General features: G+C 42.2%; 1 protein-coding gene and 1 long non-coding RNA gene across 9 annotated transcripts in view; one reads left to right on the top strand and one right to left on the bottom strand.

The window, feature by feature from the left end:
- Positions 1–27,032, top strand: part of emid1 (EMI domain containing 1) — a 426,608-nt gene that overhangs the window by 133,777 nt on the left and 265,799 nt on the right. The gene's annotated exons all lie outside the window — the stretch shown is intronic.
- The window catches only part of LOC137382664 (uncharacterized), a 50,219-nt gene that overhangs the window by 9,278 nt on the left and 13,909 nt on the right, over positions 1–27,032 (bottom strand). Inside the window, exon 2 of the long non-coding RNA XR_010977254.1 lies at positions 11,110–11,192. This is a non-coding gene — a long non-coding RNA (uncharacterized lncRNA). The remainder of the gene's footprint in view (positions 1–11,109; positions 11,193–27,032) is intronic.

The raw sequence follows: 27,032 nt of genomic DNA, 5'->3' as shown, positions 1-27,032 counted from the left end.
GTCATATGCCCCCTTTTTTCTGCTTCATCCTATTCTCTAACTCCTTTGCCATCCAGGGAGCTCTGGCTTTGATTGCCATCCCTTTCTCCCCCTTGTAGGAATGTACCTAGACCATACGCAAAGCATCTCCTCTTTAAAGGGCGCCCATGCTCCAGTATATTTCTGACTGCTAGTCTTTGACACTAATTCACAGGGCCAGATCTCCCCTCATTTTGATGAAATTAGCCGCCCTCTAGGTAAGTATCTTTATCGTGAATTGCTCTTTACCCTTCTGCATAGGGCGGCACAGTGGCGCAGTGGTTAGCACCGCAGCCTCACAGCTCCAGCGACCCGGGTTCAATTCTGGGTACTGCCTGTGTGGAGTTTGCAAGTTCTCCCTGTGTCTGCGTGGGTTTCCTCCGGGTGCTCCGGTTTCCTCCCACATGCCAAAGACTTGCTGGTTGATAGGTTAATTGGCCATTATAAATTGCCCCTAGTATAGGTAGGTGGTAGGGAAATATAGGGACAGGTGGGGACAGGTAGGAATATGGAATTAGTGTAGGATTAGTATAAATGGGTGGTTGATGGTCGGCACAGACTCGGTGGGCCGAAGGGCCTGTTTCAGTGCTGTATCTCTAAACTAAAATAACTAATCTAAACCTTACAATACTATGATCACTATTTCCAAGATATTCGGACTGCAGTGGTTCAAGAACATGGCTCACCACCAGCTTCTCGAAGGCAATTAGGAATGGGCAACAAATGCTGGCCTTGCCAACAATGCCCACATCCCATCAAAGAGTTAAAAAAAAAAGATGCTCCCGAACTATGACATTCTCCACTTGACTCACTTCATTCCCCAGGACTGGATCCAGCAATGCCGCCACCTTGTTGGCAGGAAACAAACTGATTCTACAATTCTACTGAGCACACTTCAGAAATCCATCCCCTTCTCTGCCCTTAACACAATCACTGCCCCACTTCTCTACAATTCTTGCACCTCTCGGTAATTTTTTTTGCCAATCTGCTCCTCTAATTCCTTCCCACGTGATAGCTCCTTTTTATTGTTTCTCAACTCCAACCAAGTAGATTTTGACTTTGATCCCTCAAGGACATTCTCTCATCCTAGCACTAAATTATTTTCCTTAATCAAAACTGCTATGTATCCTCCTTTGTTCCATTCCCTATCTTTCCTGAATACCTTCTACCAAGCAATATTAAGTATCCAATCCTCCTGTTTTTTAGTCAGGTCATCATATTCCCATCTGCTTGTTTATGCCTGCAGCTCACCAACCTAATTAACCATATATCATGCATTTCCACACATGTACTGCAAACCTAACTTACACCTCTTTGTATTTTCAATGATCCCACTCAGTTCTGTATTATTTATAACTCTGTACAACTTGTTTCTACTTTTTAATGCTACATTTTGGTTCCCAACCACCTGCCAAATTAGTCTTAACCACCCCCCCCCCCCCCTCCCACCCCACCGCACCCACAGCACTAGTTAACCTCAGGTGCAACATGTCCATCTTGAACAGATTCCTCCTGCCACAGAACAGGCCCCAATGCCCCAAGAATCTGAAGCCCTTCCTCTTGTAACCTACCTCTAGCCACACATTACCCTGCTATTTCCTCCTATTTCTACTTTCACTGTGTGTGGCACTGGGGGTAATCCAGAGATTACTACCTTTTGAGGTCTCCTGCCACTTTTCTTCTACCCTGTTCAATTCTGCCCAGCTCTCTTCTCTTTCCAAGTCAGTTCAAGATGGTATTCTTCTCCCCATCCACTCAAGATGGCAGCCTTCTTCTACCTCAGTTCATGCTGGCATACTCCATCCTCACTCTCTCTTACGGCTGGCACTCTCGTTTGGGCTAGGCTTCGAACAGAAGCCCTGGCAACAAGGGCAGAAAATTGACAACCGCTCCTTTGATTGGATAAGCCCAAAAGCAACAGAGAACATCTGGGTCAGCAGAAAACTGTCAAGCTTTCTGGTTGTCAGTCAGTGCATATGTGTGATACCTTCGGGAGAAGAAGACCAGATTCTTCTTGAATGTTTTTAAAAAGTCAAGTTTGCTGCAGAAGGAGGAGGGAATTCCAAGAAGGCACAGGAGACTACAACTCAGCTTGCTGTCTCGCAGTTCCCCAAAAGACTCTGTGAAGTCCACTGTGTCGAGTTGTCTTGTTTCTGGTATTTGAAAAAGGCCTGCTAAATTACTTTTTAATGCCGTCTGAAGAGAACTAATTCTGGAAGACGCTAAAGATCCTGCCTGCACGTGCTTGGAGGTTGGGCTTTGTGCCAGTTTGGTGCAGGAATGGGCAAGTGATCTGCTGGGCGTGTTTTTTTTTGTTTGTAATAGAGCTCTGATCTAAAAATCCTTTTTTATATTCTTTCAGTTAACTGGTGTATATGTGTGTGTGTGAGTGTGTGTGTGTGTGTGTGAAGGGACTAAGGTAAAGGGGACTTTTTGAAATTTATTGTTGGATTTTTAAAAATTTGATCTATGTGATATTGTTTTACTTCATTACGATAATTTTGTTCAATAAAGAAACCTGGTTACTGTGTTCTATTCTGGGGAAAAGTAGTGTATCTGATTGTTTCAACAGGTGGGAAAACTTTAAAGAATATGTTGTGATCTGTGGAGAAGTAGGACTGAATTAACAGTGCACTCCTCCCACCTCAGTTGTAACACCTTCCTTTTCTCTCTCCTCTTTACCAATATCTATTGCCCTTCGCTTTTCTCTCCAGTACCATCTATTTCCCTCCAATTCCCTTGCTCCCCCTTCACTCTGCTTCATTGCAATCCATTCTTTCACTCCACCCCACTTCCCTCTCCCCTCAGTGACACTCTTCTCCAAGTGCTGTTGCTGATTTGAAGTGATTAGTCTCTCAGGAAAATTCCCCTCAGTAAAATATAGTGGTCAGAATTAGTTCAAATTGTGGCATGAACAGGGCGGAGGGGAGATAGGCAAGAGCCTGTACAGGTTGTTTTCGGCAAATGCTGACATCATGGATGGACTGGTTCAGGATTCTGTTGGAAAAATGTAGGTGCCAGGACTATGGAGCCATTCATTGGGGATTCACCCAGCATTCACAGATACACACACATTGCAGGGGCTCGTAATCTGGAGTCAGAGCACTGGCTGGTTTATTTTTTTCCCAATCATATCACTGCTCTAGTCAAGAAGCTGTAACTCAGCACATACTGACAATCAAACCAGAGACCTGCCTGGTCTGCACAGCTCAGCTACTCACTCTCTTAAGCAGCTGGACTATTGAGGGAGCAAGCTAAACATTTTTATTTGAAAACCTTGTAACTAAAATACTGAAAAATCACTTTTATTCCTGTGGAAGAGCAGTGTAAGCATTGTTTAGTATTTGAATAGTTTATGTTTATCAGATGCATAGTAATACTTTTACATCGTGCAAGAGCTAAACAGCCTCCCCGCAATGTATCTGCACATTATAAAGTCAGTCACAGATATAATTCAAATGTTGACCTGCTATGTAAATTTTTTGTTGTATTCTATGCTGAACATGAATCATTAAAGGCCTGATGTGAAACCTTTCCAGTTAGTGGATCTAATTTAAGAAGTCACTCATCTTCAAAAATTCAAACTGATCTAGAAAAGAATGTGGGAATACTGGGAAGAATTTTAACTCAGATTAAATGAAGATAGGGTTTAAAGAAAATCATCTCAATGGACCCATCTATCAATCCTAGCTAGGAGTATCCCACTACAAGACCGTGAAGCACTTTACTGAATGCTAACATATTCACTTCTTACAGGGACATTTTGACTCCAGGCCATTCTTTTATTGGTCGGTTACAGAGCAGCATTATCAGGGAATAGGGAACAGGTTTGTCACCTCCCTCTGAAGGAGATGTATACCACGAGAACCTCAAGAATGGGGCTGAACAAAACTCCTTTGACTGCCTTTGTAGCTACTTTTTGTTTTGCTAAAATTAGCAGACAGGAATTTCTGTTCCAATGTGCATCAACCTCAAATTCATTCACAGCACTCCTTACAGCCCATACTGGCCATCCTTGTGGCCTATCTGAGGAAGATCATTAATTATAGGCATCTTTGTGCTATCAGCTTGCCCATGAGGAACTGGATTGAGACTGGTTCAAATAAATTTCATGGAGGCTCCTCACGTGGGCAGAGAGAGACACTGTTCATTCCATTAGTCTTTGGCTGAATTCAAACTTGTATAGCAGAGATGAAAGAGTGGCATGCTTACCCACTACACCACACTCCCTGTAAGGAGAAGCACTTGGCAATGTGTCATGGTAAACAAAATAGCCTCTTTTCATCATGTGCAAGCTAATTATCTGCACCTCCTGCTGCAAGAGACTTGCTGGAAGGAGTAGGGGCTCTGTAAGGCCGTCTGTCTACTGGTTGGCACAAATATAACTTGTGAAAGGACGTTTGGCAGTAATGGTAGACTGTCGGGGAGTAATAGCTAGGTTGTGCCACTTCAGTGCGCTAGCATGCAGTACAGGATATGACACACTCCGTGTGAGTGCTGCCAATTTGGCTTTGCCACATGCAGAAGGCAACATGACTCTTATGTGATATCCTAAAGGGCAATGATTGACAATTGTGCTTCAGGAATACACGCGCGCTTCTCTGTGATTCAGTTTTTCTGCCCTATTGTTCATCTGAAAACACTTTTATTCTTTCGGATGAGACATTAAACTGAAGCACCATCTGCCTTCTCAGGTGGATATAAAAGATCCCGTCGCACTATTCAAAAAGGAGCAGGGAGTTCTCCTGGTGGCCTGGCCAAGATTTATTCCTCAACCAACACATTATAAAAAAAAAAGTAGATTTTTTGGTCATCTTTCTCATTACTGGTTATGGGTCCTTGCTGTGCACAAATTCACTGCTGTGAATTATAACAGTGATTCTGTATCATTGGGTGGGATGCACTTTGGGGATTCCTGAGCTCATGAAAGGGGTTATATGAATGCTACTCCTCTTTCTCTTATCCTTTTATTTTTCTCCTCTTCTGCGTTCTCATCATCTTCCCACTTTTCTTCCTCTTCAATCCACATGGGTCATGCCACAGCAGATGATGGTGTCTACCTTGGTATTCAAACAATTCAGACTTTCTGTTCTCAGATTTGTGTCAGCAGCATTTCCACAACTACCTCTGATAAATGAGAAGCTCACCCTTTCCCCTGTTTATCTTTAGCCATTTCAGTCCTGCTTTCAAGAGCCTGCTGAGCCCTTTACTGACGGGGAGCTCTTTAAATAGAAAAAATGTTCCCTGGCCTTGTCCCATTAACTAAATTAGCTGACGCAAGTATTTCTGACATTGTCAACCTCCTTTGATTTCTGATTTCAGTAGGTGTAAGTTCCACTCTGTTGCCTTGATGTTTGGCCCTAGGAATTCCCAGGTATTATTCTTTTGCTAAAAGTGTCGTATATTCCTTTATAGTTGTAAAGTTAATGAAATTAATATTGGCACCACTGTGTCAGTTAATGGGTTGGTGTTGGGGTGGGTCCCAGGTGAGATTTATAGGGGAATTACCCAATCATCTCCACCTCCATCATCTGCACTTTGTGTCACTATATGCAGCTGTCACACTTGGAAGAAAGAGTAAGTAAAGACAGTTATTTGCAATCTGCAGGAACAAAATGACTGTGGACTTTTAATTGACTGCCACAAACAAAGCTAGAATTTGAACATCAGCCTAAATATCAACATACCCATCCTTAGAACTTGCTTATGACAGCATGATGGGCATCTGAACTGTGGCTGGCAGTGTAACATTTCAAAAGCTCATCTCCTGTAACTGTTCATGGCAAATCAGATGTATTTTATTTTATTTATTTAGAGATACAGCACTGAAACAGGCCCTTCGGCCCACCGAGTCTGTGCTGACCAACAACCACCCATTTATACTAACCCTACAGTAATCCCATATTCCCTACCACCTACCTACATGAGGGGCAATTTACAACAGCCAATTTACCTATCACCTGCAAGTCTTTGGCTGTGGGAGGAAACCGGAGCACCCGGCGGAAACCCTCACGGTCACAGGGAGAACTTGCAAACTCTGCACAGGCAGTACCCAGAATTGAACCCGGGTCCCTGGAGCTGTGAGGCTGCGGTGCTAACCACTGTGCCGCCCCGCATTGTTTTATGAAGATCGCTAATATTTATAGTGTCAAACCCAATGCACTATTCTTCTGTTGAAGTGTAGGTATCTGTTCCTTTAAGGCTACAAAGTCTTAATTGCTTTTATGTAAACACTAAGTTTATATACAGTTCAATTAAGAGGTTGCTGCTGTTAAGTAAACACTGGGCAAGTTCATACCAGATGCCAATTAAGATTCTGGAGACATTCAGACTCCCGAATTGTGTTTGCCTGGAGAGTTCCTTGTTTCCTTATACTTTAATTTGAAGTATAATATTGACCCTGGAAGTGTGACAAAGAAGTTCAACGGACAGAAAATGTGTATTAGATTAGTGTTCTGGCTAATATTTATCCCTCCATCAACATCACTAAAACAGATTATTTGGTCATTGTCTCATTGCTGTTTGTGGGACCTTGCTGTGCGCAGATTGGCTGCTGCATTTCCTACCTACATCAGTGACCACATTTCAAAGAACTTAATAGGCTGTAAAGCACGTTCAGATGTCCTAAGGTCATGAAAGGTGCTATGTAAGTAAAATACATTTGAAATAAGGAAGTGGATCATTAGTGTCATTGGATATTGTAGGTGGGACAATGCATTGGAGCATGTTATTCAGTTTAAAACTATTTGGGATGGAGTGGAAATGAATAATGATACTGAGGAAGTGAGAAAGTGTGGACATAATAGTTTTGGAAAGGAAAGTATTGAGGATTGTTAGTGCGTAAATTGAAAACAACTATTCTTCAATAATCAGTCAGGAGAATCCACTAATGAAAAAGAACAATTTTATAAAGAAAACAAAAGGTGAATCAATTGTATCACTCGAAATGATGGTTCCCATGCTCTGTCTCCCACCTTTTGTGACCTGAACCTGAGGTACCTAAATGCCCTTCACATCTGACTCTGGACTATAGCTGTGATATTAGCTGTTCATTCTGCTGTACAATAGGGTGATGATGGAAGAATGTGAGCAAGAGTGAGGCTATCCACTTTGGACCTAAGAAAGGTAAATCTAACTATTTTCTCAATTGTGAGATACAAGGAACTGCAGTGGAGCAAAGAAATTTGGGAATTCAAATACACAGATCATTTAAAACTAGTAGGTGGATGAAAAAAGGCAAACAGAATGTGGATTTTGATCTCGGGCTGGATTACAAAGGGGAGAAAGTTATGGTTCAGTTGTACAGAGCCTTGATTAGAACTTTTCTGGGTACCGTGCTCAGTTCTGGGCACAGTACCTCAGGAAGGATATACTACCCTTGGAGGGGGTGCAGTGCAGATTGACCGTATATGATACCCGGTTTTAGAGCATTATATTATGAGGACTGGTTGCACAAATGTAGCCTGTATTCTGTTGCGTATAGAAGATTGAGGGTTGATCTGATCAAGGTGCTTAATACGTGAAAAGGGTTCTCCCTGTGACCGCGTGGGTTTCCGCCGGGTGCTCCGGTTTCCTCCCACAGCCAAAGACTTGCAGGTTGATAGGTAAATTGGCCATTGTAAATTGTCCCCAGTGTAGGTAGGTGGTAGGGGAATGGTGGGGATGTGGTAGGGAATATGGGGTTAATGTAGGCTTAGTATAAATGGTGGTTGTTGGTTGGCACAGACTCAGTGGGCCAAAGGGCCTGTTTCAGTGCTGTATCTCTAAATAAATAAATAAAAATTTTATAGAAACATAGCAGCAGGAGTCGGCCATTTAACCCCTCTGCGCAGAGAGATACAAAGAAACTATGTCCTCTGATGAGGGAATCAAGAATGGGAGGACAACTTCTAGGCCATTTAGGAAGAAAATCAGGAAGTGCTTTTTCACACAAAGCTTTGTAGAAATCTGGAAGTCTACCCCCTTTCAGTTTTCTGGCAAGGTCTGAAACCTTGTACAATCCTCAACAATCCAGTTCTGAAATAAAAATAATGCACCTGTGAATTTGTTACAGAATTGCAAATTTACTTCCCCATATTACCTGAGAATGGTATTTCTGCAGCAAAGAGGCTTGAATAAAGGGAGCTGATCTATTCCTGTTCTCACTCTGCTGTTGGGTATTTGCTATCTCTCATTTGGAACCTGTGAGGAAGCTGGGAGGCCATTAAAATCACTGAAAGTGCAGTGAATAGTTTTGTTTTAATTTGGAAGCACACTTACCTACCAAATAGGGGAAAATCACTTGAAAATAAATCAAGATGGTGCTCAAATTATGGCAAACAGATCAGAAATTTCCTCCCAATTTATGACCAGATTAAATAGGCAAAACGATGTTAAATGCAAACATAGAAATTCATAATTGTAGAATCTTAAAATTTGAATATAGAAGGAGGCCATTTGGCCCATCGTACCTGGGGGAAGGTTGATGCAACAAGTGTAATTTTAAAAATATGGCAACAGAAATATTGGTGCAGACAGGAAGTGCAAGCAGACTTATATTTTCATCAAATATAGATATATACAGTGAGTTTGTGTTAATTTGTTCCATTATTTGTAATAGCCATTGCATCCTGCCTAACTGATACAAGACGACATACTGATGCTGAAATATGGTCCCACAAGCACTGCAGCCTCCAGGACTTTTCCTAAATAACTATATATAATGTATGAGCCTAATTAAAGTGCTGGTGGGCCTTTTTGACCATCGGTGACATCACAGCTGTGCCAAACCCCGTTCTTACTGAATGCCCACACCTTTCAACAGGAGTCATTGCACAATAATCACGAATAGGAACAGACTGGTTGATTTTCAACTCTTGTCTGTGGTCCCTGAAACCAGCTGTCATGCTTCCACTATTGGCTAAGTTAATTCAACGCATCAGGTTTGTGTGACTTACTAGTGTACCGAGTGGCATGGTCACCCACTAAGCCATGATGATAATTGAGATTAACAATTTTAGCATAATTAATATGTAAGTTGGTCCAATGCTATTAGATCTTTAGCAGAAAAAAATTATTTTTATTAAATCAATTAAATCAAATCTGCATACGAACCTGACTTAGTATCTTATTTTTACGTGGAATACCAATGACAGTAATTACTAAACTGTTGTTTTAAAGTTTACAATAATAGCCTATCATCCCCTCTGCCGCGTTAGAATTTAAATCCCCCAGGATCACTATAGAAAGTTCCTGATAGTACGTTGCTTTGTGACTGTACTTGTATTGCGACAGATAAACAAATGACTGCTTTTGTGTAAAAACATCAGCCTCCACCAATGTAGATTATTTGAATTTCTGCAGATATGCAGCTACACTGGGGAACAGTTTTGAAATTATGGGTATGTTCATAGATTGTCCTTCAAAGCATAATAGGACACATGTGGAAGGGTTTACTAAAACATTCCCACAGCCACTTATAGTGAATGGCAAATGAATAAACTGCTTTTTGTAGGGAGTTTGAAAGGATATTTCATTCTCTTAAGTCAAATCAAATGGGTAAGTTGGGTTTCAGAGACCTGTTTCCCAGCTGTACACACATGTTTTTTCAATGAATAGAAGGATACATTTTCTTTTTCCAAAAAGGAGAGGCTTACATTTAAGCTGCAGTGCCTTTCCACTAGTCACAAAATGTGTTTTCCAAAAACCATAAAGCTGTAGAAGACATGCTGTTACAGATTTGTGATCCCTTCAAGTAATGGACAGAAAGCACATTTGTGGCAGATGAATTTAGGTTGCTCTGAATATGATGGTTCCTGTATTTGTAGGACTAGTAAAAGAAAAATATTGATGAATGTAGATTTAGAATTTAGCTAATCCTTAGAACTTCCTACATAGGGCTATCAAATGAAATCTACTTTGAGTTATGGATGAGCACACAACTCTCCACTTGCCTGGATGGGGGCAGTTCCAACAATAGTCAAGAAGCTCAGCATCATCCAGGACAAAGCAGCCTGCTTGATTGACACCTCATCTACCACCTTCAACATTCACTCCCTTCACCACGGACACACAGAGGCAGCAGTGTGTACCATCTACAAGATGCACTGCAGTAACTCACCAAGTCTCCTTCGACAGCAACTTCCAAACCCGCGACCTCTACCACCTAGAAGGACAAGGGCAGCAGATGCATGGGAACACCACCACCTAAAAGTTTCTCTCCAAGTCACACACCATCCTGCCTTGGAACTATATCGCCGTTCCTTCACAGCCATTGGGTCAAAATCCTGGAACTCCCTTCCTAACAGCACTGTGGGTGTACCTACACTCCAAGGACTGCAGTGGTTCAAGATGGCAGCTCACCACCACCTTCTCAAGGACAATTGGGGATGGGCTATAAATGCTGGGCTATCCAACAATGCCCACATCCTATGAATAATTTTTTTTTTAAATTGTCTTTTTTTGATACCAGAGGTACAGACTGTATAATGTAAATTACTATCAAAGAAGAAGTAATAGAGGTTCTAGCTAAAGCTTTCAAATATGGCCAGAATACCAGCATCACTAAAACCCAGCACTGGGAAATCATTCCTGCAAACAGTTGAAATCCTTATCTCAAACCACATTAGCTGGTCACAGCTGGGGTGCTACAGTTGGCTTCCGCCCCCTCATATGGAGAAAATCAGCCAGACTTCCCACTTCAAATGGTTATCTAGTGACCCTGCCAGAGATGCACATCCATGATTTTCAAATGAGAACAGGATTGGGCCTAGTTTGATGCCCTCCATGGTGAATAGTATCAACCATTTAGACTCACACATGAAGAGGTCTTTTTACTTATACTGCAAACAGTTACAGGTGATTGTAACATTAGGAAAGCAGCACATGGATGCCAATCAGGCCACTCTCCAGTTCCACGTTTATGTGGAGATTCACAGAGAGTCAACATGCATGGTTGGCTTATCAGATTTACAGTGCGAAAACCAGTTCCCTTATTCTCAGTCTTAAGGGCTTACATTGTTGTCAGTTCCTGGCACCCATTGTGAAGTGTCGCTGACAAAGAGACCTGCATCTCTGATATTCCTTTGTAATCTAAAAGTGCCTAAGAATTACCTTTTTGTGAAAGTTACTGTAGGATTTATGTCATCAAATGAATTGTAGTCCAGCAAAAGTACCTTCCATAAACGGGAGAAAATCTAGAATAATTAAGAAAAACAACTGCCTTAATTAGGTTCTTTTGGAAAGATGCTGTATAAATACAAGTCCTTTCTTTACTAGCTCTTAACACAGCGTCACACATAATACCAATGACTTCACTTAAATACTTAACTTCACTTGCCCTCACCTTAAGTGCCTAATATTGTGAAAGTTGTCTTTATCCTAAAAAAAAACACAGCCTTCACGTCTTCACTACTTAATACAGCACTATTCATCAGAAATGGTAATCACTTTGAGGACTATTTGACTATCTCTTGTACACAGAGGTCGTTTCACATTAATATTATTGAACACATTAACTATTTGGATTTACACTGACAAATTGATTTGGTGTTCCTCCCAATGTTATTTCTTTTTTCTCTACTTCTTGCTGAAAGCACTGATGCTTTTTGTGATAGGATTCCAAAAGTTGGCGGTAACTCTTCATATTTGAGTCCAGACAGTGAATGCTAAAATGAAGCCCATCATGTTCTCACTTAACATCTACACATGAGCTTTCCAGCAAAGGTGAATGGATAGCTATCAGGAGTGGGAGTCCTGGCAGACTTGGCTTCCTTGTCGTCATCATCTTTGAGTCCAGTTTTAGTTATGGCCACTACTGTGATTAGTAACTCTGGAGACACCTCTGCTAAAATGTGTGCATATGGATGACAGGGAACAAGAGGTTTGGACTCAGCTACAATGTCAATCACGGTCAAATAGCCTGCCTGCTGTTGCTCACTGCCTAGGCACAGACATGGTAAATAGTCACTGCATTAGCAACCAACAACCACAAAACAGTGTCCCAAATTTTAATCGCGAGGCGTGCTTTCAACTTGGCAGCCTTCCAACACGGAAGCACCGCTGAGGAGCCCACATGATGTAATGCACGGAGGCTCATTTAAATGGAGGGGGTGGAGTGGCCACCCCTGATGATGAGGAGGGGGAGGGGCGCCGTGTCCCCAGCAACGGCGTCTGGCGCCACCGCGCAGGTGCCATTTTTAAAGGGCTTTAAGCCCTTGGGTGAAGTTTTAATTTTTAAAGGCAAAGTAATCAGCATTTGTATTAAACAAGTAATAAAGATATGGAGGCTCTTCCTCCCCCTGTCTCCCCCCCCCCCCCCCCCCATGGTCATTTCAATTCCCCAAAATAACCAAAATATGCATTGTTCCCTACCCGAACTTTACCCCCCCAATCTTCCAATATTTGACCTATAACCCCTTCCCACCATCCCCAGATTCATTAAAAATTGATTTCCACGGTCCTACACCCTGAAAATTTTATTCCTCCCTCCTCCTGACCAGGTTCTCGCCTTGGGAGTTCCGAAGGCAGGCGGAGCGCAAATGGTGGCCGTAAAATTGGCGTGGGACGGCGGCCGCCTGCAGGTAAGTACATTTACATCTTATTAATGTTGATTTATATATGGAGATGAAGGGTCCACACCGAGGTCCCCCCGCCACCGGTAATATGTGACGGGCCCTTCTTGACGTCACAGGTCGAGGTGGGCCTCTCCCCGCAGAATTTTACCCGCTCCTGCTCCGTGACCCACGGCATCGAGGTGTTGATAAAATTCAGCTCAGTATCTTGGCAGAATAGATACCTTCAGAAGATGAGAGGATAAAATTTGTGAAGAAAGCTGCACTGGATACAGTTATACATAATGTTGTCTTACACGAGTTAGTTTTCTGCTCGAGGAGAAGATCTCAATGCTTTTCATTGGCAAAAGTGAGTCTGGTCTGAGTCTGAAACTTTAAATGAACAGGGAACAGGAACAGGGGCATAGTGGTAATGTTAGTGGGCTAGTAATCCAGAGGCCTGAACTAATGCTCCGGAGACGCAAATTCAAGTCCCGCCACGGCAGCGGGCGGAATTTAAATTTAATTAATAAAATCTGGAATAAAAAGCTAGTCTCAGTAATGGTAACCATGAAACTACCAGATTGTCATTAAAAAACATCTGGATCACTGAATGTCCTTTAGGGAAGAAAATCGTCTGTCCATACCTGGTCTGGCCTACATGTGACTCCAGACCCACAGTAGTGTGGTTGACTCTTATCTACCCTCTGAAATGGCCTAGCAAGTCACTCAGTTGTATCAAGCCACTACAGAAAAGTTGAAAGAGAATAAAACCCGATGGACCACCTGAAAACGACAAAGGCACACCCTGCCCTGTCCACTGTGGAAAGTCCTCCTTCCTAAAATCTGGGGACTTGTGTCAAAATTGGGAGAGCCGTGCCACAGGCTAGTCAAGAAACAGCCTGACTTAGTCATGCTCAACGAATCATACCTCAGAGCCAATGTGTCCTAGAGTCCTCCATCACCATCCAGTGGGACAGGACATACTCACTAGAGGTGGTGACATATTGGTATATAATCAGGAGGGAGTGGCCCTGTGAGTCCTCTACATTCACTCTGGATCCATAAAGTCTCATGGCATCAGGTCAAACATAGGCAAAGAAACCTCCTGCTAATTACCACGTATCGCCCTCCCTCAGCTGATGAATCAATGCTGCTCCATGTTGAACATCACTTGGAAGAAGCACTGAGGGTAGCAAGGGCACAGAATGTACTCTGGGTGGTAGCACTACTGACCGAGCTGGCCAAGTCCTGAAGGATATATCTGCCAGACTGGCCTGTGGCAGGTGGTGAGAGAACCTCGCCCTCACCAATCTACCTGTCGCAAGTGCATCTGTCCATTACAGTATTAGTGGGAGTAATCACCGCACAGTCCTTGTGAAGACAAAGTCCTGTCTTCACACTGAGAATACCCTCCATCGTATTGTGTGGCACTACCACCGTGCTAAATTGGATATATTCAGAGCAGGTTTAGCAGCTCAAAACTGGGCATTCATGAGGCACTGTGGACCATCAGCAGCAGCAGAATTGTATTCAGACACAATCTGTAACCTCACGGCCAAGCACATCCCTCACTCTACTGAGGGTCAACCCTTGTTCAATGAGGAGTGCAGGAGGGCATGCCAGGAGCAGCACCAGACATACCTAAAAATGAGGTGCCAACTTGGTGAAGCTACAACATAGGACTACTTGCATGCTAACCAGCAGAAGTAACATGTGATAGACAGAGCAAAGCGATCTCACAACCAGTGGATCAGATATAAGCTCTGCTGTCCTGCCACATCCATTCGTGAATGGTGGTGAACAATTAAACAACTAAGCAGAGGAGGAGGCTCCACAAATATCCCCATCATCACTGATGGGGGAGTCTAGCACATCTGTGCAAAAAACAAGGCTGAAGCATTTGCATCCATCTTCAGCCAAGAATGCTGAGTGGATGATTCATCTCAGCCTTCTACTGAGGTCCCCAGCATCACAGATGCCAGTCTTCAGCCAATCTAATTCTCTCCACATGATGTCAAGAAACGACTGAAGGTACTGGATACAGAAAAGGCTATGGGTCCTGACAACATCTCGGCTGTAGTACTGAAGACTTGTGCTTCAGTTCTAGCCGCATCCCTAGCCAAGCTGTTCCAGTACAGATACAACACTGATATCTACTTGCCAATGTGGAAAATTGCCCAGGTATGGCCTGTACACAAAAAGCAGGACAAATCCAACCCGGCCAATTATCGCCTCGTCAGCCTACTCTCAATCATCAGTAAAGTGTTGGAAGGTGTCGTCGACAGCACTATCAAGCAGCACTTGCACAGCAATAACATGCTCACTGATGTTCACCTTGGGTTCTGCCAGGGCCACTCAGCTCCAGGCCTCATTACAGCCTGGTCAAAAGAGCTGAATTTCCAGAGGTGAGGTGAGAATGACTGCCCTTGATATCATGACAGGATTTGGTGGAGTGTGGCATCAAGGAACCCTAGCAAAATTGAAGTCAATGGGAATCAGGAGGAAAACTTTCCGCTGGTTGGAGTCATATCTAGCACAAAGGAAGATGGTTGTGGTTGTTGGAGGCCAATCATCTTAGCCTCAGGACATCGCTACAGGCATTTCTCAAGGTAGTGTCCTAAGCCCAACCATCTTCAGCTGCTTTATCAATGACCTTCCCTCCATCATACGGTCAGAAGTGGGGATGTTCGCTGATGATTGGTAGGGTTCAGTATCATTTGCGACTCCTCAGATAGTGAAGCAGTCTGTGCCAGCATGCAGCAAGACCTGGACAATATTTAGGCTTGATCTGTTAAGTGTTAAGTGACGGTCGCACCACACAAGTGCCAGGCAATGATCACATCCCCTTGACATTCAATGGCATTACCATCACTGAATCCCCTACCATCAATATCCTGGGGGGTCAACATTGACCAGAAATTTAACTAGATCAGCCATATAAATGTTGTGGCTACAAGAGCTGGTCAGAGGCTGCATATACTGCGGTGAATAACTCAGATCCTGACTCCCCAAAGCCTGTCCACCATCTACAAAGCACAAGGCAGGAGAGTGATGAAATTCTCCAACATTCATGAAGCTCAATACCATCCAGGGCAAAGCAGCCTGCTTGATTAACACCCCTTCCATCACCTTTAACATTCACTCCCTCCACCACCACTGCATTGTGGCAGCGGTGTGTACCATATACAAGATGCGCTGTAGCAACTCACCAAGTCTTCTTCGACAGCACCTTCCAAACCTGCAAGCTCAACCACCTAGAAGGACAAGGGCAGCAGACGCGTGGGAACACTACCACCTGCAAGTTCCCCTCCAAGTCACGCACCATCCTGACTTGGAAATATATGGCCATTGCTTCACTGTCACGTGGTCAAAAACCTGTAACTCCCTTCCTAACAGCACTGTGGGTGTACCTACACCAGATGGACTGCAGCAGTTCAAGAAGGAGGCTCACCACCACCTTCTCAAGGGCAATTCGGGATGGGCAATAATGCTGGCTTTGCCAGTGATGCTCACATCCCATGAAATGAATTAAAAACAATTGTTTGCTGAATAACTAGAGGAGGTTTTGTTTGATTTTTTGACGTTAACTGCAGGAGAGCACGCCTACAGCAGAGAAAGGATTGCAGTTGTTGTTAGATAAAGGTAGATTAACTTTGTCCTCGCTCTATTCATATTTCTGTTTAATGAAGTATGCTGATTGAGTTGCAATCTTGTGGTTTTAAAATAGCTCAATGATGGATTTGTAATCTGTTCCCTGGCAGGGAAGGGTTGTGGTGAAAATGTGACAAGTATGTCTGTTGTAATTACTTAGTGTAGTTTATGTATGGAAAAGCGTGAAATTTTTAGCATTGATCCAGAAGAATGACTTTATTTGATTATTTATATCGGAGTAATTATGGTGAATACTGACCCAAAGGTTACAGTGTATACCCTGACATTGATGATCCTTGGTTGAAAAGGTAGCCCTGTTTAACTTTGAAATTACAACATGGCCTTCACATTTTCAATGGATAATTCTTTAAATTTGATGCAACACACAGTGAACAAGGATAACAGTGCAAAGATAACATTTAAAGGCTCACTTTCCAACTTTATGGTCCCAGGGAGTAGCCTGGCCTGCTGACGGTGCATATTGGAATTTCGAACGCACAATTTTCTGAGAATTATTTGAAATAGTTGGAACATTGTGCGTATCAGTTGCAAAATTTCCAAAGTGTTTGCGATGGGCAATAATCCCAGCCAGAACTGCAAACTTGGTGACTGTCACCTTGGAAATCACAATTGCAAGATTTTTTTTAGCCCACCCCTGCCCCCTGTATAGAGATATCCCATACTGTTTTTGGACTGTATCATTAAATTGATTGGCCTGGGACATGCTATCCCAGTCTTACAAAGAAAAATAAGTTTTTAGTTTCTAGGAAACGAAAGGACTTGCCAGTTGGTGGAAACTGACGTTTGCGTAGAACACAGGTAATGTATTGAGAACCAGTCTAAATTAAAGCCTGGCTTGGGTATAAAATTAAAACCTGACCCGGGCCCTGAGTCCTTTAATTTTTTTAAATGCTGGACCCGATCCGAAAATAACACATTTTTGAAACAGAAAAAGATCATAGACCAAAACAAAAACAATACAGAACAAAACAGTACAATCCAGGCTGACCCGACCCAAGCCCAAATGCTAGATGCTGAGTACAGACCCAACCAGAACTGAACCCAACGCATGTAGTCGGGTTTTGTCGGGTTCACGTCAGATAGCCAGGTTTTAGTCTGAATTGTCAAACCCTGCACTGTACCATGAAGCCCTAAGTATTTCAACTTTGTTCAGAATATCATGACCTGTCATTATTCAAATTGAATCCAGTATTTCATAATATGCAAGAAGCAGGTATCTCTCAACCTACTTTAATTTGTTTTTAATTTCACTCACTTGCAATAAATCATGCCATAGATGTCTGCGTGAAATAGAATTCCACATTGTTGTGTGCACCTTTTACACTTTATTTGCTACTGTGTAAAATGGTAGCTGATCTACCACAGACAGCAGTAAATTCAGTAATCTGTTCCAAGTTAATTCCGACCATGCTGATCAAAATAACTTGATCTTTTTGTATACAATAGGCTTAGGTTAGTGAGGCGTATGGCAGCCTTGTGATGCTATCATGATCACATGTAGGTCTGTAGACCACCCCGATAGTGTGATTTCAGTACGTTTGGTCCCTCAACAGGGAAACGAAGTTGTCAGCATGGGAAAAGTAATGTTGGTGTGACACTGCCAACATAGGGCTGAACTCCTACTGTTGTTGCAAATGTGGCATCAAACCTTCTTCAGTATCTCATGCAACGTCTGGCCAGAACTTTGAGAAGTGCATGAATGTTGTGTTGTTGCCTGTAATAGTTACGGCAGATGTTCTGCTTCAGTAGCTAATGTGCATTATGTCAACACAGCATGAGACACAAAGAAAATGGTCAGCCTACTTGCCAATGCATATCAGACATAGATAATAGAATTTTGGATGGTAGTATGAAGCAGACAGTAGATTATTGGCCCCCATGAATCGGTATGGTACAGAACCGTACATGCCAGGGACCTGTTTCAGTTTTGATCAGTTGATCAGTTTTGATCTTCAGTCTATACTGAGTCAGCTGATTCTGGCTGTTTAGCATCTAGACCATCAACAGGACAAAATGCACACTTAATAACTTTGCATTTCTGCTTGGTATCAAACCAAAGATCTTTAATGTGTTAGGTGAATGTGATAACCACAACACATAACAGAAACGCTTACTAAAGTGTCACATTGGCGGTCTCCAGGCTTCCCATGAATGGGTTGGGAGAAAATTTTCCCATGGTTCCCACTTTCAAATGCTATCTAATGATTTTCCCATGCCCCACCCCTGGAAGGTCCAGATCTGGGCACCATGTGAGGACATGGCTTGGCATGTCTCTGTGGTTGTTGGGCCTACTGCCATTTCCTGGCAGAATCACAAATAAAGAACAGCCATTTCTGGAAAGGTACTGGAGGGCAGCTTTTTCCCATGAACTGGATATAAAACATATGGCTTTCACCTTTGAGAAAATTTTAAAAAGGGAAAATGGCTGCCAAATGCAAGTCTTTTGGTCTTAAAATTGAAATTTAAAAAATTCACTGTTAGCCTAACCTGATGTCAGGCATGATATAAAAGCAAAATACTGCAGATACTGGAAATCTGAAATAAAAACAAAAAATGCTGGAAATATTCAGCAGGTTTGGCAGCATCTGTGGAGAGAGAAGCAGAGTTAATGTTTCAGGTCAGTTTCAGACCAGACCTTTCATCAGAAAGGTTAACTCTGCTTCACTCTCCACAGATGCTGATATCAGGCATGTATTGACAACTTGTATTTCTGTTGTTTTGTAGTATTTCTCAATTCTCTCGTTGTATTGGGCAATAGAATAACTTCATTTCTGTGGCAACTAAATAAACATTGTCACCTGTAAGTTTGCAATGGTTTTAGAAGGGCAGGAATTCTGGTACACTGCAACCCCTCATATCTCTTATCCCTACAAAAATGTCATAAATAGCAATCTCATTACCTATCTTTTTCATGGATGACAGCAGCCTGACAAATAACAGATCCCTTTTTTTTCAACACCAGCACTGAGCTTTTCCCTTTTACGGGACCTAGTTGTGCACAACTCCACACCAATGATTTTGTAAAAAGTAACCTTCATCAGCAGTTGCATTTAAGAATCCCTGGAGGTTCAGGCTTGGCTCTTGCTCTGCCTTGTGGTATCAATTTAGCAATAGGGCCTAAACCAAGCATTAGCCTGCTCAATTGCATAGCAAATTAGCGGGCTGCTTTATACTTTGCATGATTTATATATGTAAGAGGTCTTATGTGTTTTAGGTGGCCACCAGGGATGCCTGAAAGATTTTCTGACCTAAATACATCCTTCAGGCATCCTTTGGGCATAACGAGGTCCCAATTTCTACACCATTATACCAATGCATCGTGGGACCTAGAGTTGTAACTACGACTTCAACCCCTCCCCCCCCCCCCATGCCCTTCACCATTCCCGCCCCCCCCACAGCGCGCACACCCCCCCAACTTCCTGTGTTTTATCTGAGTTATGCTGTCAGGTGGCTGTACCACATTGAGACTATGCAGTTTCCTGCCGTAAAGGAGTAATAATTGGCAGGTCAGTCAACTCCAGACCATACTGTTGCATCTCCTGGTGGCCTGCTTAGTGTAGCCTTCACAGAGGGCAGAGTATACTTTGCCTGCTTGTCAAATACAGATGAAATGTTCCATTTTGCAATATCTGTGAAACGGTAGTAATTCAAAGAAGCAGCACTGTACATTACAATGAAAGCAGATGAGGTTACAGACTTGGTTCTAGAGTCTAACTCAGGTTGTCCTCAGTGTTTAACTTGGATTTACCTCCAATTGCAGCAGGAGCATAAATATGGTATCCGAATAAATGACTGACCTGGAGGCACTTCAATAGATTTAATCTGTCATCTCTGATACAACTTCTGTTGTTTGTGGCTTTATTCTGTGAATCACACACATGCATTTTTTCCACTATCAACATGTATTTTTGTTGGAATAGCTCTAAACGTAGAGTAAAGAAATGGTGATTAACTCATATATTTAGTGTAGTCGATTGATAAACACAGTAAATGATTGCCAATCTGATTACTGAACTCTTTTGTGTAAGACAAGGCCTGTTTACTTGATGAAATCTGCAGGATCAAAGAAAGTGATCAAAGCAATTGTTACTTTGCCTATTTTCCTATAGCCACAGGGTTGCTTGTTTAATGGGGAAACTTTTTAAAGTTTAAAAAGAAGCCAGATGGGTATGCATGAAGCTGAACTTATCAATCCTAAGTATCAAAGCAACCTGTGTAAGGTTGTCTGATGTTTAGTCTTCAATCTAACATTCTTTTCAGGACTTCTGACTCACCAAGTCATTCATTTCTGATAAACAGTTTAAAACGTGTGATATGTAAATCCTTTTTGTGAGCTGGCAGTAGAGGTCCACCAGATTTCAGTGGGCACCAGTTGCTATGTAGCCACCAACCATCTAAATGCCCTCATTTCCAGTCAAAGTGCTATGCCTGTGGGAAAATTGGTCATATCCAGACGGCATGCAGGAGAAGAGGAAACAATAATTCTCCAGGTCGTGGTAAAGCTCAAAGTTGAGGTCATGGTAGACCTAAAGCTAGTTCAGGAGCCTGGAAGTCTTCAAAAGTGCACATGATGGATATAGAAACAGAAGTTCATCTTATTGAGCAGGAAGATCAAGAGTTGTACTCAGTCAAAGAGCAAGAGAAACAGCACATGCAAGATGAGACTAAAATGCCTGATGTTATAATCCCAGCACCCACAGTAAAAATGAAGGTCGGAGAGTCACAACTTAGTTTCATCGTTGATACAGCTGCAGCTGTGTCTGTTAGCTGGGAGGGAGAGTATAAGAAGTCCCTAAGCCACATTCCCTTATGGAAAACTGGTGTGAAATGGACTAGTTATTCCAATAACAGTATGCCAGTGTTAGGTGAAGTTAATGTTAGGATGGATTATGATGATGCATCCTATTACTTGCCATTGGTAGTAGTAAGAGGGAACAAACTTTCCCTGATGGGAAGAAATTGGCTTTAGAAAATACAGTTAGACTGGGCTGAGCTATTTCCAGTAGGGATCAGTAAAAGTAAGCCTGACATTGAGGAAGTGCTAAGAGAGCATAAGGTGGTCTTTAAGCAAGGAGGACCAAATGATCCGACCAAGGTTCCTTTCATTCCATGGCAAAACACAAGGAAACCATGGGAGTGTACATGTTGATTTCTTTGAAGTGGAAGGGAAAGAAGTGGAAGAGTGGCGCAGTGGTTAGCACCACAGCCTCACAGCTCCAGCAACCCGGGTTCAGTTCCGGATACTGCCTGTGCGGAGTTTGCGTGTTCTCCCTGTGACCGTGTGGGTTTCCGCCGGGTGCTCCGGTTTCCTCCCACAGCCAAAGACTTGCAGGTTGATAGGTAAATTGACCATTGTAAATTGTCCCTAGTGTAGGTAGGTGGTAGGAGAATTGTGGGGATGTGGTAAGGAATATGGGATTAATGTAGGACTAGTATAAATGGGTGGTTGTTGGTCGGCACAGACTTGGTGGGCTGAGTTTCAGTGCTGTATCAATAAATAAACATATTGCTTTGGTCAATAGCTATAGCAAGTGGATAAATGTTGAGTCTATGCCCAATACCACAAGTGCCAAAACTATTGAGGTTTTGCGAAGTTGGTTTGCATTTTATGGATTTCCCAGTAGTGTTAGTTTCAGAAAATGGCCTACAGTTTATGTCAGAAGAGTTTTAAATATTTGAGTAAGAATGGAGTCAAGCACACTCTAATACCACAATATCACCCAGCATCGAATGGTGCTGCAGAAAGAAGTGTACAAATTGTGAAGAGGTCTTTGCAGAGGTATTTTCTAGGTGACATGCTGGACATGATAGTTTCCATGTTTCTTTTTTTAACTCAGGCTAGACAATTTTTTATTCTCTTACTGAATAACAGGTTGCTCACCTTATGAGTTATTATTTAAACACGCTCCTAGGACAGGGTTTAGTTTGCTTAAGCCTGACATCAGTAACAAAGTAAGAGAAACACAAGACAGAGTGAAGATTGGAGAGAGATTCTGTCAGTGTCATGTAGATCATTTGCTTGAAAGAGGAATTCTGACAAACGGAGAGCATGAGAAACCTTCTGTAGTTCAAATTCCTAGTCCCAAATGAAAATCAGAATGAAAGTGAAAGTCACAAAGTTACTGAAAGTTTGCCAGTATCTCAGAATCCACTGGTAGAGCAAATTGAGTTATGTTCTTTGATTAAGACAAATTGATCAATTTCACAGTCCCAACCATTAAGTGGATTGGTAGTCAAAGTTCAGGATCGACATTGTCTGAGATGTTGGGAGAGTAGAGCCAAGCTTTTGAAAATGGAAGAAGATACCGAGACAGAAAGAGAAAGAAGTCAGATAGATTAATTGAAAGTATGTAGGAAGGAAGAAAAAATAAGTTGCTATTTTCATTATTCTTGTAAAATTATATTTTTGTTAAAGACATACTGGTGGTAAGGAAAAAAATGTTTTACATGCAAATTACTCTGGAAATATTGCTCACATATGTCTTAGTTGTGATTACAGTAACAAGCATGTAGCCCAACTTGTTAAATTTTAGGTATTATTGTATTCTGAGAAATTATGTACATGTATTATTTTACATTTAATGTATAAGTTTTTTTTAAGTGGGGTGGGAGTGCAGTGTATTGAAATAGCCAAGCATTTTGTGATACTGCCCTCTCCCCCCTCCCCCTCTCTCTCCCCTCCCCCCCGCTCTCTCCCTTGCCCCCTTCTCTCTCTCTCCCCCTCTCCCTTCCTCTCTCTCTCTCTCTCTCCACCTCTCCCCTGCTGTCTGTTGGGGAGGTGTAAATAAAGTTCAACAATGGCTGCTTACAGTAAGACCTCATGTTAGACTTACTCAGTGAATATGCAACACTGTCAATCATTACCCCTCCTCTCTCTCTCTCTCTCTCTCTCTCTCTCTCTCTCTCTCTCTCTCTCTCTCTCTCTCTCTCTCTCTCTCTCTCTCTCTCTATCTCTATCCCCCTCCCTCCCCCTCCCCTTCCCCTCTCTCTCCCTTGCCCCCCTCTGTCTGTCTCTCCCCCGCTCCCTCTCTCTCCTCCTCTCCCCTGCTCTCTCTGTCTCTCTTTGTCAAGCAAGTGGGAGGGCTTTCCCTCTGACTCCTTCCCCATTCAGTGACTCACCAGTAAACCTGTCAATAAAACCACTATCTCCCGAGCCCACGCATGGATTCTTGGCAGACATGCACAATGATATAAGGTGTGAATGTTCACTGCAATGTCGAAAGTAACTTTCATTGTTGAAATTCTTCTTTGTTCAGATACTTCTGAATCATATACAACATTTCCCAGTTCTGCTTTTCTGTAAAATTAACCCCTTAAGAGTTAGGTCTAACTTATTAGTAGTTTTTTTTTAACATAAATCGCACCAAGATCCTCTTGCAGCAGCATAGCTAAAAATCTATGACTGCAGTATTTTTGGATATTTTTGCTTGTAGCTTTCCTGAACTAGACAATTGGAAAGTCATATGCATCTTTCTCTGTTTGGGTACTGTTCAGGTACTTCCATTGGAGGAATGGACTGGATCTGTACATCGTAAGGTCAATTAGAGACAAATTGTTAAGGAAGTTTCATTAGATTGGCAACTGCTTGTAAATCTCTGGTTCCTCCCCCAGGGGCAAGCCAAAAAGGGAAAAAAGACTCAATAGCCTTTATATAATGTTTAAGGTATTCATCACACACGAGCTTTATTTATAAAATAAATAAAATATATATAAAAGAGACTTTTAAATGCTGGCACTCAGAGGGATTTGGGTTTCCTCATATAGGAAACATGAAGTTAGCATGTAGATACAGCAAGAAGTTGAGAAGGCAACTAGCATGTCAGCCTTTATTGCAAGACGGCTGGAGTAAAAGAGTAAGGAGGTCCTACTGCATTTGTACAGAGCTTTGGTGAGACCACACCTGGAGGTACTGCAGATAGTTTTTGTCTCCTTATTGTGAGATTGCTTCTTTTTTTTTGTAAAATATGTTTGAAGATCATATAGTTGAATTATGGATATTGATTCATCTGGAAGTTTGAAGAGTTGCTGAACTTTGTGTTTTTTTAAAAAGTCACGAGAAGTTTCTTGGACTTGACTTGTAAACAAGTCTTACTGGAAGGCACCTGTCTGTGGATAATCACCCAGCAGGGGTTTTGACTTGGGGAGATGTTTACAAAGAAGTGATAGGTCAAGATTTATAGCGGTCAAGAGACTTGACTTCTGGACTGTTTTTAGTTTCAATTGAAACTGTTACAAAAGACAGTTGGTTTTTGCCTGCCAAAAGAAGACACAGCTCTTTCTTACTCTGTTGAAAAGAAATCCTGCATATATAAGAACATAAGAAATAGGAGCAAGAGTAGGCCATTCGGCCCCTCAAGCCTGCCCTGCCGTTCAATAAGATCATGGCTGAACTGCCCCAGACCTCAACTCCTCTTTTCTGCCAGCTCCTCATAGCCCTCAACACCCCGATATTTCAAAAAAAAACTATCCACCTCCTCTTTAAATACCATATAATATATATATACTATAATACAGTGTGTCAGTTTCCTATTTCCAACTGTATTTGAAGAAACCCTGTGTATTGAATGTGTGGGAACTGAAACCTTGTTGCCGCATTTCTGCTGTAAGGTCTGTCTGAAGCCTTTGTAGCTGCATTTCTTGGAAAGCCTACCCAATCTGATCTTCAACATCACCTGGAAAGAACTGTTCTCGGAAGATCCCAGTGACAGCCGTCTATAAATATTTGGGACGCCAAACCAAAATCAAGGACAAGTATTCCACCTAAGTTTTTTTTTGTTTTCTTTGTAGCAGCACTATAAACAGCAATCCCTTTTATTTTTCCAGTTAACTGATGTATGTGTGTGTGTGTATGGGGGAGGGGGGGGGCTAAGATAAATAAGGGGCTTTATTATTTCAGTTTGTGTGTGTATGTTTTACTTAATTATAGGTTAAGACTGGTTTTATAATAAACTGATAATTTTGTTGTTTATTCAATAAACTTGGTTGGGAAAAATAGAGTATATGATTGATCGTATCGGTAAGTGGGAAAATTTAAACATATGTTGTGACCTGTGGAGAAGTGGGACTAGAATAGGCAGTGCACACTTCCCACCTCAGTGGTAACATTATCTAAAGAAGGATAAACTTGCCTTGGAGGTAGTGCAGCGAATATTCACCAGATTGATTCCTGTGATGAGAGGTTAAGTAGAATCGGCCTATGCTGTCTGGAGTTGAGAAGAATGAAAGGCAATCTCATCGAAACATACAAGATTCTGAGGGGGCTTGACAGGGTAGATGCTGAGAGGTTGTTTCCCCTTGCTGGAGATTTGAGAACTAAGGGACATAGTCTCAGGATAAAGGGATGGCTGAGATGAGGAATTTCTTCACTCAGGGTTATGAATCTTGTGAATTCTCTACTCCGGAGAGACGTGGATGCTCAGTCATTGACTATATTCAAGGCTGAGATAAGTTTTTGGACTTTAAAGGAATCAAGGGATATGGGGTTCAGGCAGGAAAGTGGAATTGAGGTCAACAATCAGCCATGATCTTACTGAATGGCGGCGCAGGCTTGAGGGGCCATATGGCCTACTCCTGCTCCTATTTCTTATATCGATAGGTATTTCCCTTCATGTGTTCTGCAGCTCTTTTAAAGGTGCTGGCTTATTTTAGGCTATGATTTCATAAGTGCCAAGTACTTTTGGTATCTCACCTATGTGGTCAAGCTAAATGTATGAGCCACGATGTGTTTTTATTTGGTCTTAGAATGTGGGCTTATCTGACTAGGGACAGCGATGACACACCTGCTGAATTACCAAAAGGGGAGGGAGCCACAATTAAAGGGGCAGAAGCATCCCACAGACTTCAATTCTTTTATAGAGGGCCTTACACTGAACAGCCTTAAATTGTTTTCAGTCTTTGTGGAAGGAAAGGAAGCCTTGTCTCAGCCCTCTTGCTCCAGTCGGTGAAGCCACTCTTACGCCAGGAACTATCACCACCCAGCTCCTCCTTGTCCCTGGTGTTTACCGTCTTGCTGGCAACAAAGAAGTAAGATTGGCCAGGTTGTCCCAGCCTTCCTTTACCATTTGAAAGGTAGACCAGTGGCCTTCCTGGCTAAGGCGGGGAGGAGGAACGCTTAGGTCAGGATAGGGATGCAGCAGGAGTCTTTGTCTCCTGCTTTTCCCCTGTATTCCATCACTATCTAGCCTGGCTTGGTTGTGTGGTAGTGGAATAAATGCCAGGCCTCTGGTTTCATTCCAGCTTGACTACTTCATGGAAAAATAAGCTGGAAACAATTGATAGCAGTTAAAATAAATGTAAATAAATAACCATAAAAGTGGATCTATTTATTTAATTTAAAATTGGATTGCTTTTGGTGTAGGTTTGTAATATCAGAGTATATATTATGTGCAGCGAAATACAGTTCTATGATTAAGGGGTAGAGTTTCAGGAAGTCTAGATTTCATTCATTTTAATTTTGCTTTTACTGTGAGCTGCTGCATTGAATTTCCACAGTGGGAGATTTTGCAGGATGTGAGGGTTATATTTTCCTCAGGTCACTTTCACAGGGAACTATATGCATGGGTAAAGATTGGTGTAATATTGGTACAAAATGCTCACAGATGATATGTCATCAGTGCTGCTCTGAGGCTTCCTATTCTTACAAAAATGAATTCATGAGCATTTGGCAAAAAAAAGCCGAGTTTCATTTTTGTTTAAGGAGTTAAGATCTTTATCTTGTACTGCATTCTGCAATTGCACAAAGTGCAATGCATGCAGGGTAAAGCAAAACGTGCTTATAGTGAATCAGCAGTCTGTTTGACATCACGTCTG

Source organism: Heterodontus francisci, chromosome 23 (assembly GCF_036365525.1).
Source record: "Heterodontus francisci isolate sHetFra1 chromosome 23, sHetFra1.hap1, whole genome shotgun sequence".
Taxonomy (NCBI): domain Eukaryota; kingdom Metazoa; phylum Chordata; class Chondrichthyes; order Heterodontiformes; family Heterodontidae; genus Heterodontus; species Heterodontus francisci.
The sequence above is the reverse complement of the archived record's forward strand: the minus strand, read 5'-3'. Positions and strand labels throughout refer to the sequence as shown.